This window comes from Chelonia mydas, chromosome 26 (assembly GCF_015237465.2).
Source record: "Chelonia mydas isolate rCheMyd1 chromosome 26, rCheMyd1.pri.v2, whole genome shotgun sequence".
Classification (NCBI taxonomy): domain Eukaryota; kingdom Metazoa; phylum Chordata; order Testudines; family Cheloniidae; genus Chelonia; species Chelonia mydas.
Genome location: NC_057859.1, coordinates 4,340,246 through 4,354,532, shown reverse-complemented (window position 1 = coordinate 4,354,532; position 14,287 = coordinate 4,340,246).

Genomic DNA, 14,287 nt, shown 5'->3' with positions numbered 1-14,287 from the left:
AAAGATAAAGTCTATTTGTAAAATTTGGATCCAGTTTCAGATTTCAAACCCTAGGCTCTAGATTTTACCCATATCTTCTGAAAAGACAGCTTGGGATATAATTTGAACAAAAGAAAAAAAATATATAATGGAGCAAGACTATTCCGAGCCTAAAGGCCGAGCCTTGTGACTTATCCTGGTCCCTTCGGGTATTACCACCTAGAATAATCCAGATTTTAGTCTGACCTCCTGCAGAACACAGGCCAGAGAATTTTCCACCCAGCAATTCCTGCCTCTTGTGGCTGAGCTACAGCACACCTACTGGAGGCCGATGGGTAAGCGCCAGATGCAAACGGCCCAAGAGATGCAAACGATACATGATGCAAGAAGAGCAAAATTGTTCTTGACCAGGATCCAGTCAAGAGTTTTCCACAAGGCACCAGCTCATGTCTCATTAAGGCCCTGCTCCTTCCGCATTTAAGTCAAGGGGCACAGTCCCATTGACTTCAATGGCACCCCATGGGAATTCCTTGTATCACCAGCCCCGTATCTTCCACAAGCGCTGTACAATGTGATTGACTGGAGACGCTGCCTTTGCACAATGCCGTGTTTGACTTTGACTGTATGCATTGCCAATGTGTCACTCTTAGGCATATGAGTAACTGCTATGCTGTCCCACCCACCCAAGGGGCGAGGCCAGGTTTTAGTTTGTATATATTAGATATTACTTTTTTTCTGCAGGTTTTTAGATGTTATTTCTGGTGACTGATGTAAACTATGGTAATTTTATGTTTTTATTTATATTATAAATAAATTTTTTAAAACCTATCCTCATTCTCTCTAAGTAGAATATTTTATAGATGTTACACAGAAGGGACCACTGTGATCATCTAGTCTGACCTCCTGCATCTAGCCCAACAATTCATGGTTGAATAACCAGTCGTGAAATTACAATCTAAATAGACAAGTCAGACAAAGGAAACATTATCATCCCCATTTTACAGATGGGGACCCGAGGCCCAGAGAGATTAAGGGACAGATTTGCAAAGGTATTTAAGCACCCAAGGATGCAGATGGGATATTCCAAAGCACCTAAGGCATCGAAATGCTTTTAAAAATCCAGCTAGGTGCAAATTTGCCTCTTAGGCACCTAAATACCTTTGCAAGTCTGGCCATAAGTGATGTGCCCAAGGTCAGACAGGGATTCTGTGGCAGAGCTGGGAATTGAAGCCAGATCTCCTAAGTCCCTGGCCAGTACTGTAACAGTTCTTCGTCAGCTTTAAATGAGTGCTACTTCAGCCACCTCAAATTGTCTGGCTTACATCACAGCAGCCGATGTTGCTAGAGGAAAAAGCTAGGAAAAAATCATGCAGTGATGCATAGATGCAGAGAGAGATTTAAAACAATGTGCAGTGACATTTTAAGTGGCATGCACATTGGCAGAATCAATCCATGAACCAAACATCCTCCTAAATATTAAACCTAATCCTCAGAGTCCCTTTCCTGTAGCAAGCATTGCATCCTCCCTAGCACACAGTGACTTTATTTGAAATGCCACAAGGTCCCGCTGGAATCCAGGTTCTGGTTGTGATGGACAAGAGCCTATATCCTCAAAAGTATTTAGGCTCCTAACTTTCAGGATGTGGGACAAAGTGCCTGGAGAGATGCCACCTCTAGGCAACAGAGGAGAGTTCAGTCTCCATTCAGTTTTTGGGCCACTTTTTATTTGCCCCTCTGCCGTGTTTGTAAGGTTGTTCCCTAGTGCTGGAACTGCATGGAAATTCTGATGAGTCTGGGGGCTGCTGCTATCATGGATTGGCTTTGGAGGATGGGGAGCAAAGAGTAGAGATGAGCACCCATTCTATCATTTCCCCCACAAAAACAAACACAAATTTCATTGACTTTGCAAACAGATGTGGGAGGGGAAGGAGTTGACAGGTCAGATGTTGTCCCCCAATATCCAGTACCCCACTCACAGATTCATAGAATTTAAGGACAGAAGGAACCATCATGATCATCTAGTCTGGCCTCCTGCACATCACAGGTCACAGAACCTCACCCACCTACCCCCTCCTGCAGTAGGTCCATAACCTCTGGTTGCATTGATGAAGTCCTCAGATTTTGATTTAAAGACTTCAAGTTACAGAGAATCCACCATTTACTCTAGTTCAAACCAGCAAGTGACCCCTGCCCCACGCTGCAAAGGAAGGTGGAAAAAAAACCCAGGGTCTCTGCCAATCTATTGTAGGGGAAAATTCCTTCAGGACCCTTAAAATAACGATCAGTTAAACCCTGAGTTTGAGGGTGAGACCCACAAGCCAAACACCTGGGAAAGAATTCTCTGTAGTAACTCAGAGCCCTCCCCATCTAGTGTCCCATCTCTGGCTGTTGGAGATATTTGCTAATAGCCATCATGGATGTGCCATTGTAGGACACATCATTATACCATGCTCTCCATAGCTCACAAGTTAGGTTTTTGACCCCACTACTCCCCTTGGGGTGCTGTTCCAGAACTTCATTCTGATGGTTAGAAACCTTTGTCTAATTTGAAGCCTAAACTTATTGATGGCCAGTTTACATCCATTTGTTCTTGTGCCAACATTGGCCCTTAACTTAAATAATTCCTCTCCCATTCTGGTATTTATCCCTCTGATGTATTTATAGAGAGCATTATCTCTCCCCTCAGCCTTCGTTTTTGTTAGGCTAGACAAGCAAGCTCCTTAAGTTTCCTCTCATAAGGTACGTTTTCCACTCCTCTGATCATCCTAGTAGCCCTTCTCTGCACCTGTTCCCGTTTGAATTCGTCCTTATTAAACATGGAAGACCAGAATTGCACAGAATTCTAGATGAGGTCTCACCAGTGCTTTGTATAATGTTAATAATACTGCCGTATCTCTACTGACATACCTCGCCTGATGCATCCTAGGATTGCATTAGACTTTTTTCACAGCCTCATCACACCGCCAGTCATCCTGTAATTGACCAATACACTCAGGTCTTTATCCTCCTCTGTTGCTTCCAACTGATAGCAACCATTCTTGTCATTAGTCCCTAAGGGGATGACCTTGAACTCTGCACCATTAAATTTCATCCCAGACATTTGGGATGCTCCCCCATTCCAGGATCAAATTACGCCAGATAAACTCAGCCCCTTTTCCCCCTCAATGTCAGGGTATACACACTCCCCTCTCATTTGCATGGCAAGCTGCTGGGGTTAATGAAGCAAGATGCTGATCAACCAGCTGTCTTCATTTTTCCCTTTCCTGTTCTGCTAGCAGGAGCCAGCAGCAGCTCCAGAGGAGAGGCACTGACACACCAGCGTGACCTCCCTAAGACGGCGGCGTGCAAGTTAACACTACAGGGCCTCCCCCGGCTTTGACTCATGAAACTATGAGGCTGTGATTCCAGCTTATAATGAGATGGGAAATGCCAAGCCCAAGGAAGAGTCAATCTATTGATTTTCTTTTAGATTCTTGGCGTCGGAAACCAGACTGGAATCAGTGTTAATGGCAGATGCTGCTCCTAACACACACGCACATCCCTCCTTATTCACATCCCTTCTGCCTTTGCGGAAGCTACCAGCTAGGGCCGTGACTCAGTTATTAGGCACATCCACTTCCCCATCTGCTACCTACAAATCCGAGTGAGATAAACACGTGGGGGCTGATTTCCTATTGCCCTCATGCAGTTATTTACCCAGGCGCACAGCAAGTGCAAATGCTATGGGATCAGGGGAGGGCTGATTGAGGTATATGAGCGCAGGGCAGTGGAGAATCATAGATACTAAGGTCAGAAGGGACCATTATGATCATCTAGTCCGACCTCCTGCACAACGCAGGCCACAGAATCTCACCCACCCACTCCTGCAAAAAACCTCTCACCTATGTCTGAGCCATTGAAGTCCTCAAATCGTGGTTTAAAGACTTCAAGGAGCAGAGACTCCTCCAGCAAGTGACCCATGCCCCATGCTACAGAGGAAGGCGAAAACCCCCCAGGGCCCCTTCCAATCTGCCCTGGAGGAAAATTCCTTCCCGACCCCAAATATGGCGATCAGCTAAACCCTGAGCATATGGGCAAGATTCACCAGCTAGATACTATAGAAAATTCTTTCCTGGGTAACTCAGATCCCACCCCATCTAATATCCCATCACAGGCCATTGGGCCTATTTACCATGAATATTTAATTACCAAAACCATGTTATCCCATCATACCATCTCCTCCATAAACTTACCGAGTTTAATCTTAAAGCCAGTTAGATCTTTTGCCCCCACTGCTTCCCTTGGAAGGCTATTCCAAAACTTCACTCTTCTGATGGTTAGAAACCTTCGTCTAATTTCAAGTCTAAACTTCCCAATGACCAGTTTATATCCATTTGTTCTTGTGTTCACATTGGTACTGAGCTTAAATAATTCCTCTCCCTCTCCGGTATTTATCCCTCTGATATAGTTATAGAGAGCAATCATATCTCCCCTCAACCTTCTTTTAGTTAGGTTAAACAAGCCAAGCTCCTTGAGTCTCTTTTCATAAGACAAGTTTTCCATTCCTCGGATCATCCTAGTAGCCCTTCTCTGTACCTGCTCCAGTTTGAATTCATCCTTCTTAAAAACATGGGAGACCAGAACTGCACACAGTATTCCAGGTGAGGTCTCACCAGTGCCTTGTATAACTGTACTAAAACCTCCTTATCTCTACTGGAAATACCTCGCCTGACGCATCCCAAGACTGCATTAGCTTTTTTCACGGCCATATCACATTGGCGGCTCATAGTCATCCTATGATCAACCAATACTCCAAGGTCCTTCTCCTCCTCCGTTACTTCTAATTGATGCATCCACAGCTTATAACTAAAATTCTTGTTATTAATCCCTAAATGCATGACCTTACACTTCTCACTATTAAATTTCATCCTATTACTATTACTCCAGTTTACAAGGTCATCCAGATCCTCCTGTAGGATATCCCGGTCCTTCTCTAAATTGGCAATACCTCCCAGCTTTGTATCATCCCAGGCCCAGTATATTCTATTCTCCTTGCGGGCACAACAGCTCACACTAGAAGACCCCAAAGTGCATTTCAGCTTATGCCCCTGACCTTGCAAACACACACATTCGTCATTGCACTGAGTTCCAGGGTACTAATCACGCATCAAGTTACGCCTGCGATAAGTCAGTGTTTGCAGGATCTAGGCATAACGGCTAACACTTCAACCACAACTGAAAGGCAGCCAACTCGGGGGCGGAAGGCAGCACCCAGCCAGACAATAGGCGTACAACTGGGAGTGGAACATTTCAAGGAGGGCCTCAGTCTTTTCAGATCTTGCCTAGAGGAACTACGCAAAGTTACTTGCTAGGAAATCTCTTCAGTGGAGTTCTTAGGGTCGGCCATGACAGACAGCCATCTTCTGGGAATGCTGCTTTGGGAAACCCTGGTGAGCTGCAGGGTCACTCAGGACAATATATGTCCCCTGGCATTTTCATCCAGAGCCCTCAAAGCTCTTTACAAAGAAGGGGAGTATCATTCCCAGTCTGTAAAACAGAGATAAGGTGAGGCACAAAGAGGGGAGGCGCCTTGCCCAAGGTCACACACACAGCTCAGAGTCAGCCCAGAAGAGAACCCAGCTCTCCTAATGCACTAGCCTGCAGAGCCTCTCTTGTGCACCCTATAGACACCAGGGATGCTCCTTTAGTATGAATAGCGTAGCGCTTGCTTGCATATATGTGAGAGGCTGATAGCTCTGGTTAGAGCCAGGCATGGTCTACACGGGAGCTGCATAAACTCCCCCCCTGCAGCACCCACTCCCTGCTGTTCCCATCCTAGTCTCCCCCACCCAGTTCTTCTGATGCAGCTCAGGGCTTGTCTACACTTGAAAAGCTACAGAGGCACCACCGGAGCACTGCGGCTGCAGGGCTAACACGAGGGCCTCTCCTGTCATCAGCGTAGGCAATCCACCTCCCCCAGGGGCAGGGGCTAGGTCGGCGGAAGAATTCTTCCATCAGCCTAGGGCCGTCGACACCAGGGGCTAACCATGTCACTCAGGAGCGTGGATTTTTCACACCCCTGCACAATGTAGCTGGGCTGACCTAGCTTTTTAGTATAGGCCAAGCCTAAGTCTTAAACTGCAGCTTGCCTTCCTATGCCAATGCTAGAGCTCTCCAGGACCGGCAGATTTTCCTCTACAATAGGATGAAAGGGGAAAAAAAAAAATTACACACACACACTAAAAAGCCATAACCAAAGCAGAGGCCGTATTTCATCTGTTCTCCCAGACTATTCTCCCTTAAACCGATTTTCTCTCTTTGCTGTGTGGATCTGACATCTTCACAGGTGTGTGTCAGCTGCATCTCAGTGGCACAAATAATGAAAAGAACCAGCTCCACAGTGGGGATACAATGGCTGACAGGATCCACAAAGCACCCTAATTGTCTAACCGCAGCAGCCCCACGTAGTATAGCCCGGCCCCAGCCCCACACACCCTACCCCCCCCTCACCGCCTCAATTATGGGTAATTGAGCCGTAAGCAGCTTTCATAATATGTGACAGGTGAGACAAGTCATATTCCCAGCACTAAAAATAACAGGACAATTTTCCTGCCATGATCCATCCCCCAGTTATCATGCAGTGCTCAGAGCGATGGCTCCTGGGCCTTGCCCTATTAAAGGCAGGGGGTGGCAGCTGGGGAGAGGATGGAAGGAATATGCAAATGAGTTAAATTGCATATCATAAGCAACTTCTTCACTCACTCCACTGATTCCTTTCCTGGGAGGGGCATGCAGGATCCAAGGGGTCTCATCACTGCTTCCCTTGGAGAGCTGTGCACTAGATTAATTCAGTGTGGCAGTGCCTGTCTCCATCCCAAGAGGCATCATTTATAGGCATCCTCCAAGGGGAAGGTGGTGGAAGGAATAGGAGGCAGGTATTTATCTTGGACACTTGCCATCTGTTGCTGATGCCTTCCAGGAAAACCTTGGCTTTGCTCACAGGGCCTGGGTTTTTTTTAGAATCTTTGAAAATAGCCAGGGTAGGAGGAGATGCCCCCCTCGTTCTGAGCTGGATCTGCTGTTACTGTGTCTTCAAATGACCTCACCATGCCACTGCCCCAGCTGAAAGGAATCAAGCCCTGTCGGGCAGGCGCTATTAAGGTGGGCCTTATCCTGAGCTGGATTCAAGTTTTTCCTAAGTCTGGGGTATTTGGGTCATTACAGATCTCATTATATTTGTTTCAGAGTAACAGCCGTGTTAGTCTGTATTCGTAAAAAGAAAAGGAGTACTTGTGGCACCTTAGAGACTAACCAGTTTATTTGAGCATGAGCTTTCGTGAGCTACAGCTCATCCGATGAAGTGAGCTGTAGCTCACGAAAGCTCATGCTCAAATAAACTGGTTAGTCTCTAAGGTGCCACAAGTACTCCTTTTCTTTTTACATTATATTTGTATTATAGCATTTCATAGAGACCAAGACCTGATCCTACTGGGTGCAGTACAGACATGTAATAAGAGGCACTCCCCACCCCAAAGAGGCTACAGTCTAATTAGATAAAGGGTGGTTAGGGAAAGAGGCAAAGTAACTTACCCAAGGTCACAGCTTGGAATAGAATCCAGGTCCCAAGTTCTGGTCGAGCACCTGATCAGCTAAGGCGCTGCCCCTGCAGAGAGCTCAAGGCCACACTGTAAAGATTGCTACCCTGAAACTTGTGAAGTGGGGGCAGGTGGGCAGCATCACGCCCCGGGATGGAATTCAGCTGTCAGAACTGGTTCCATCCTGGGAGGCATCCAGGCTCCTCAGTGAACTCTGGGCTGTTTCTCTCACACATAGGTATGTAAAACACCCTGCGGCCACCTTTGCACCAAAACCACAGGCCACTTTTAAAAAAATATTGCCCTGTCACATCCTCTTTGTTTTCTTTTCACCAGGGCAAACATTCCATTTGCCCAGCAGATTAGCCACATGTAGGTGTCCAGAGGGACAAGACAACAGAACTAGGCTGGAGAGGAGCCCACCAAGGAGAACTCAAGAGCCCTTGGGAACTTCACTTTAATGAGCTAACTAGGTAATTAGGGCCCTCTCAGGAGCAAGGGTGTCTAATAACAGCAGAAGCAGCAAGAGGAAGAGCGATGGCGGAAGGGTGGGGTAGAGAGAAAGGCAGGGAGGAGGCTGCATGCGGGACAGATTCATGATAATACGGGTGAGTTGGCCTGTTTTTTTCCCCCCATTCAGAAAAGGGATTTAAAAAACAAAGTTAGCTGCATCTTTCCACACACCTGGAGTTTGTATCATTCTGTCCTAGGCAGTGAAAGGAATTGAAACACTCTCTATTATAGAGGCAGCTGGTAGGATCCTTGCCAGTTACAGGTAAAACTGCTACTGAATCTGTGATTACTGGCATTAGACTGTAAACTCTTTGGGGGCAGTGGCTGTCTTTTTGGTCTATGTTTGTACAGTGCCTAGTACCATGGGGTCCTGGTCCCTGACTAGGACTCCTAGAGGCTACCGTTATACAAATAATGTCAGCTCTGCTGTAGCCAGAGTTAGGAAACCTGAGGCCATGATGGAAATAGCCCGAATGTATGTGGCTCAGTGATAGCAAAAACGATGGTCTGTTTCTCACGTTATTTGAATTTGACTTGCTGTTACACTCCACATCCACATAAACCCTGCCCTCAGTCATGTTAACCGCTATGCTTTCTTGGCATGCATCCCAGAGTCCCCAGTGCTGCTTCAAACTGTGGGTCATTATGACTGCAATAAACCCTTTGTGGGGATGGGGGGAAGAGGGCAAAGGCTAACAGAGGTCCTCTCCTTTAACAGCACTATGTGGCTTAGCTGCTGGCGAGTCTCACTGCCAGATAACTTGTATGAGTGAGCCACCCCTGAAGCTGGTTCTCCATTTGAATTCATCACCAGCTGGAGAGCTGGTATTGGGAGGATGGCTTTCCATATGGAGTTGATGATTTGAAGCTAGACACTCCCCATGAGGCACACTTAGCAGGAAGAGATGGCACAGGTGTGCCAATTCACCAGGTGGGGGCCCATGGTTTCTTGACCACTGCAGTGCTCAGTGGTATACAGCCAATATAGTCCAGCCCCACACGCACAGGATGGTGGCACTATATATCACAGGAGCAACAGTAGCCACAGACCTTAGGCAGCAGTAAGGGCATGTTTCTTGCCTTATCCATGCTTGGGATTAACCCTGAATCATCCAGCGTGGCAGCAAGCAGTCGTACTAACCCTGAACATACAGAAGGAAAGCTATGATTTGCACCACTTGAGCTAACCCAGGTTTCAAGCTGGGGTAAATTTGACTAGAGAAAACTGTTGCTTTTTCTTGTCATCTAACTAGAGAGGTTTTTGCATTGGTGCAGCTACACCCCTTGCTGCCCACTGAGGGCTGAATCATGGCTAATCCCAAACATCGAGAAGGCCAGAATCACTTTTGAAAGTCTGACTAATTAAGCAGAGCCACCTTGATCACACAGGGCAAGAGAGGGTAGGAGGTAAAGCCTCTTTTGAGTTGCAAATCACCTGCAGTCACTTTCCTAAGTACATCAACCCCCTGCCATACATCTGCCAGCACAAACCAAGAGCCCTAGGGGGAATATTTGTTCTTGCCCCTTCCCTAAATGAGGTGACAGCTGTTCCCAGGGACTGACTGGCTGAAATCGGGTGGTTGAGGGGATAAGACCCACAGGCAGCCTTCATTAATCATTACTTAAAAAAAAAAAAAAATTAAGACAAGCGTGTAAATGCACGAGGGCAGCAGCTGTGGGATCAGCACGTCCCATTTAGCACAGTACCTGCTGTCTCCTCGCAATGAAATATGGGGCTGTTTGTTTAGCATCCTGCTAAGTATCCTCCCTGTAAGGCACTTGTCCTCTGAGGCACTAGAAATAATATTAAAGAGCTTCTGTGCTGAGCTGGGCAAAGAGGAGGAACAGCATTTCCCCAGCTCTGTCACGCCCAGGCTGAAATAGCGTTTTTTCACAGCATGACATGGATCTGTCTCTCACCTGGAGAAACAGCCTCAAATTGAATGTGCCCTCAATGTTCCCTCAATTTCTAAGAACCCTCCCTATTATCTGACTTCCACTTCCCCTTCTTTCTACCAAAGGCAAAGTGGCAGCGTTTGTCTAGCAGCCAGTGTGGATTTTCCATACACAGCCCAGCTCCTCCTGTCTCATACAGGGACAGAGTTTTCTCATCCCAGAGTTGAAATGTAAGCCGTCAGAGATCCAATTAGTCCACATGACCCTAAATGGCAGAGCTAGCATTAATCAGCTCAGCAAGAACTACAGGGGAAGGGGAATTCTACCCCCTTTGGGCTCATCTGCACAGGAAAGTTATATTAACTAATGCTCTGAGGAGACAGCTGTTTTTAACCTGGGGTTAGTTGTCTGGGAATAACCCTCAGGTCAGGTCAGCCATGATCAGCTGGCAGTTAAACCCACCCACCCCTCTCTACGTAGTAAGGTTAGTGTTTAACCTATGTTCATCAGGTTAGTTAATGTGGTTTTGAACACGATTAATTTTCTAGTGTAGACAAGCCCTGTTCGGCTGGGCCAGCTCCATCTCAAACCACCTCTGGGGCTGTACTTTGCCTCTCTTGTCCCATTGGCACAAGTGTTAGGCCTCATCTATATTCTAAAATCACCCCCATTCAGCAACCCCTGCCTGCAGCATTGTAAAGGGCTCAGAGTAATGGGCTCTGTTAATGCTAACCAATTTGCCCCTGCCTGCACCCATGCAGCTATGCCTATTGCTATCGTAGGGCTACTCCCCACTGTATGACAAGGACCGTACTAGGCTACTAGCAGAGACCTCTTATCTCAGTGGCAAGGCAGGAGGGTTCGCGACAGCATGTATTGCGGTTCCAGTTTTAAATATCAAACACCAAGGCTCAGGCTCCTAAGGTCAATGAGCACAGACTGCACCCTGTCCCAGTGTGTTCCAGGCTCTCCGCCTCCTTTGTTGCATTTCAGTCCATTACTCCTCACTCACGTTTATCCTCCTTCCACTGCTCCTGCGTGCTTCGTAACATTGCTAACACGCTACTGCATGAGAAGATCGACCGAGTTTCATTTTAACCCACAGAACCCTGGTATTTTCTTGGTACCCAGCACCTTGTGCCCACTGAGGTGTGCCCAGACAGACAAACTAAATGGAATCATCTCTGGTCCCCTGGCTACAACAGAACACAGGACACTAGGACCCTAATGAGGCAAGAGTTTGGTCTACAATTAAAAGTTGGCATAGCTACAGCTGTTGGGCTTCATTCAAAGCATCACCCTCCCACAAATGTTTTTACACACAGTGTTTGCTTTTTGGGTGCCCCATTACATCTTATTTCCTACTCATGTTTCTAACCCTCTTGAGCAGTGACTGCTCAAATGACTGTCTAGTAAGCTCAAAAGTTGGTTCAATAAGATACCTCCCTCACCTTGCCTATTTAAGTGTAGAGTCAGTGCATTAATCCAGCATTTGTTGTTAAGCACATGCCCTCACTCAGCAAACGCTGCAGGAATCCCCTCACCAAACAAGTCTTTGAGTCAAGCTGGAAGCTTCTGAGGAATGTAATGAAAGTGGGAGGGGGGAGGAGAAGGAAGGGGAAGAGCACCAAAGCTGGGAATAGGCTCCAAGGGATGGATCACTTGATTACCTCTTCTGTTCATTCCCTCCGGGGCACCTGGCATTGGCCACAGTCAGAAGACAGGATACTGGGCTAGATGGACCTTTGGTCTGATCCAGTAGGTCTGTTCTTATGTAAAGAGGAATCTGCTAGGGCAGAGGGTTAGTGCATCAGGTCTGGGAAATGGAGGAGCAGAGAGGTGCACAGGGCTGATTTGAAGACACAGGACTAACCTTCCTGTCCATGGCAGGCAAGGATTAGTCTCACTCCAGAACCCCCAACTAGTCTCTACAGCAGGCAGGATGATCAGCTGTCACCCTGCAAGAGTAGAGCTTGATTTACTCAAGCAAACTTCCAGCCAGCTTATGCTGAAGTAATAGCTTGATGGGGAAGAAGATTCCCCCTTCCCTAAGTTTTGGGCAAGGCAGTATGGGCCAGTGGAGGAAATCAGGGTTCTGTGACCAGCTCAGACACTAAATGGCCTTTACAAGATGTACATACAGCACCTAGCACAACCAGGCTCCTTCCAGAACTCCAGGGCCTTCAGCTACTACCAATTAGTTTTTCTGTGTATGCAAGTGACTGCTCTTTACCTATCCACCCCAGATTCCATCAGCACTTGAGTGCTAAGCCCGTCCTCAGATGCCAAGAACGGAACAGCCCAGAGAATAAGCTACTGCCAGGCCTATCTGGGCTTCCTTCAGATAAAAAGCAGTAGTTGTAGGGAAGATTTGAGTCTGTTAGGAGAAGCGCCCTCTTTCCTTGAGCCCCAGTAGCCTTTATTTATTAAGGTTAGTATTCAGTGTCTGCTTGCTGCAGCTTTTGGAGCAGATTCACTTGCAGTCCACAAGCTCAGCCTTGCCTAGAAATTCCAGGGGCTATTACATAGCACCACAGAATTAGCGCTATCCAGCATTTGAGACAAGAGCACCATACCGTGGTCATTACTGGGATAGCATCAGACCCAACCCGGTACCTGCAAGCAGCAGGGGACAGAGACATGCAAAGTTTGAGTCGTAAGTAAAACTGATTTTATTCTGGAGTCCGAGAAAGGTTTGCCCAGTGCACTGCAGAGCATGCGTATGGCACAGACACAAGGTATTTCATAACCAGAAAAGTTAGAGTTAAAAACTTGGCAAGAAAGACTGAGTCCACCGGCCCCCAACTTCATTCACCCCCCAACAAGGCCTGAGGAACCTCAGAACACTGGGGTAAGCAGCATTTGACCAATTAGCGCCTCAGTGGATGCCATACAAGCTAAAAGTGTTGAGACCAGTGCCAGTGAACCCTTTCTTCCCCCAGACTGCACGCTGTGCCCATTCATTTAGATCCACCCATAAGTGTCCACAAGCTGGCAAAGGGCTCCCCCACATTGCATGCCTTTCTGGTCAGGTCATTATTAGGGTGTGTGTTTTTTTAAAGTTTGTTAAAAGTCAAGTCTAAATATTTAGTAGGAAAAGTCAAGTAAATACTACAGAGAACAAGATTCTGACAGACAGTCATGTCCTTATCAAGTTCTGCACCACGTCCTGCTCGCTGTTTGTACTAGATGGTTAACACCCTCCCACCTCCCACCCCCCACCCCCCCAGTAGGTCTTAGAACCAGCCTGAGCTGCTGTTTCTTGGAGCTGCTCTTGGTGCGTTTTTATTGCAGTCATACAAAGAGGGTCCAAGAGCACAGGGTTGGTCTGCTTGGAGTCAGAGGAGTCAGCAGGGCCAGGCTCCATGAACAGAGCTGTTGAGGGCACCTCCTCAAAGCCAGCAGGCACTGGAGGCTCTATTGCTCCTGGCAGTGGGAGGGCAGCTGTAGCAATAGCTGGGCTATCCTTTAGGGGGCTTTGGTCCCTGGAAAAATTCATCCCAACTCCTCCCTCCAGCTTCATTTCTGCCCCTGCAGGCAAGCTCCTCACCAGAGGCCCAGTGGAACTAGCTGGAGGCATCTTCTCTCCCTCACCAAGGTCTCCACCCTCTAGAACCATCTTTGTTTCTATCTCAGTGGCAACAGGGCACAGAGGTGGCGGCTTCTCTGTGGCTCCTGGAAGACCCAGGTCTCCAGTAGTTGGCTCAGCAGACAGGGCTTGGCTGGCATTTGATTTCAAAACCATGGCATCGTCCATGCAGGAGGCAGATATGGCATTTATGTTCTGACCTGTGCCCCTGACAAGCAGATCTTCCACAGAAGAGCTGGTTTCTGATGGGTAAGAGGCATCAAGGGGTGCTAAAGACAGATGTTTGCAGCTGGAAAGGTCAGTCTTCAGAGCACCACACTGAGTAGTGATTAGTCTCCCCAGAACCCTGGTCACCAAGGCCAAGAGGCTGGGCCACCTCACTTGCTGGGCATGCACTCAGCTCCCCCTCACACATCTCACCTGCTGCTACAGTTTCTGCCTCTCTTTCATCCTTCATGTTCTTTCCCCACAACCAGTGGGTTCTTGCTACTTGGACACCCACTGCAGTCAGTTGCTTCAGAGTCCTTTGGGATTTGAGCAGTAGTGCCCAATTCCAGGCTAGTTAGAGAGCCACAAGGGATCTCCTCAAGGTTGTCCCCTTCCTCTAGCAGGGTGATTGCTGGAAGGGGACTAGTAGCGCTCCTTGAGTCATCTTCAGAGCTTCTGCCGGGATCTTCCCTTTCCCTAGAGTTCAACACAGGGCTCATATCAGTTCTGTAATATGCCAGTTTGAAAG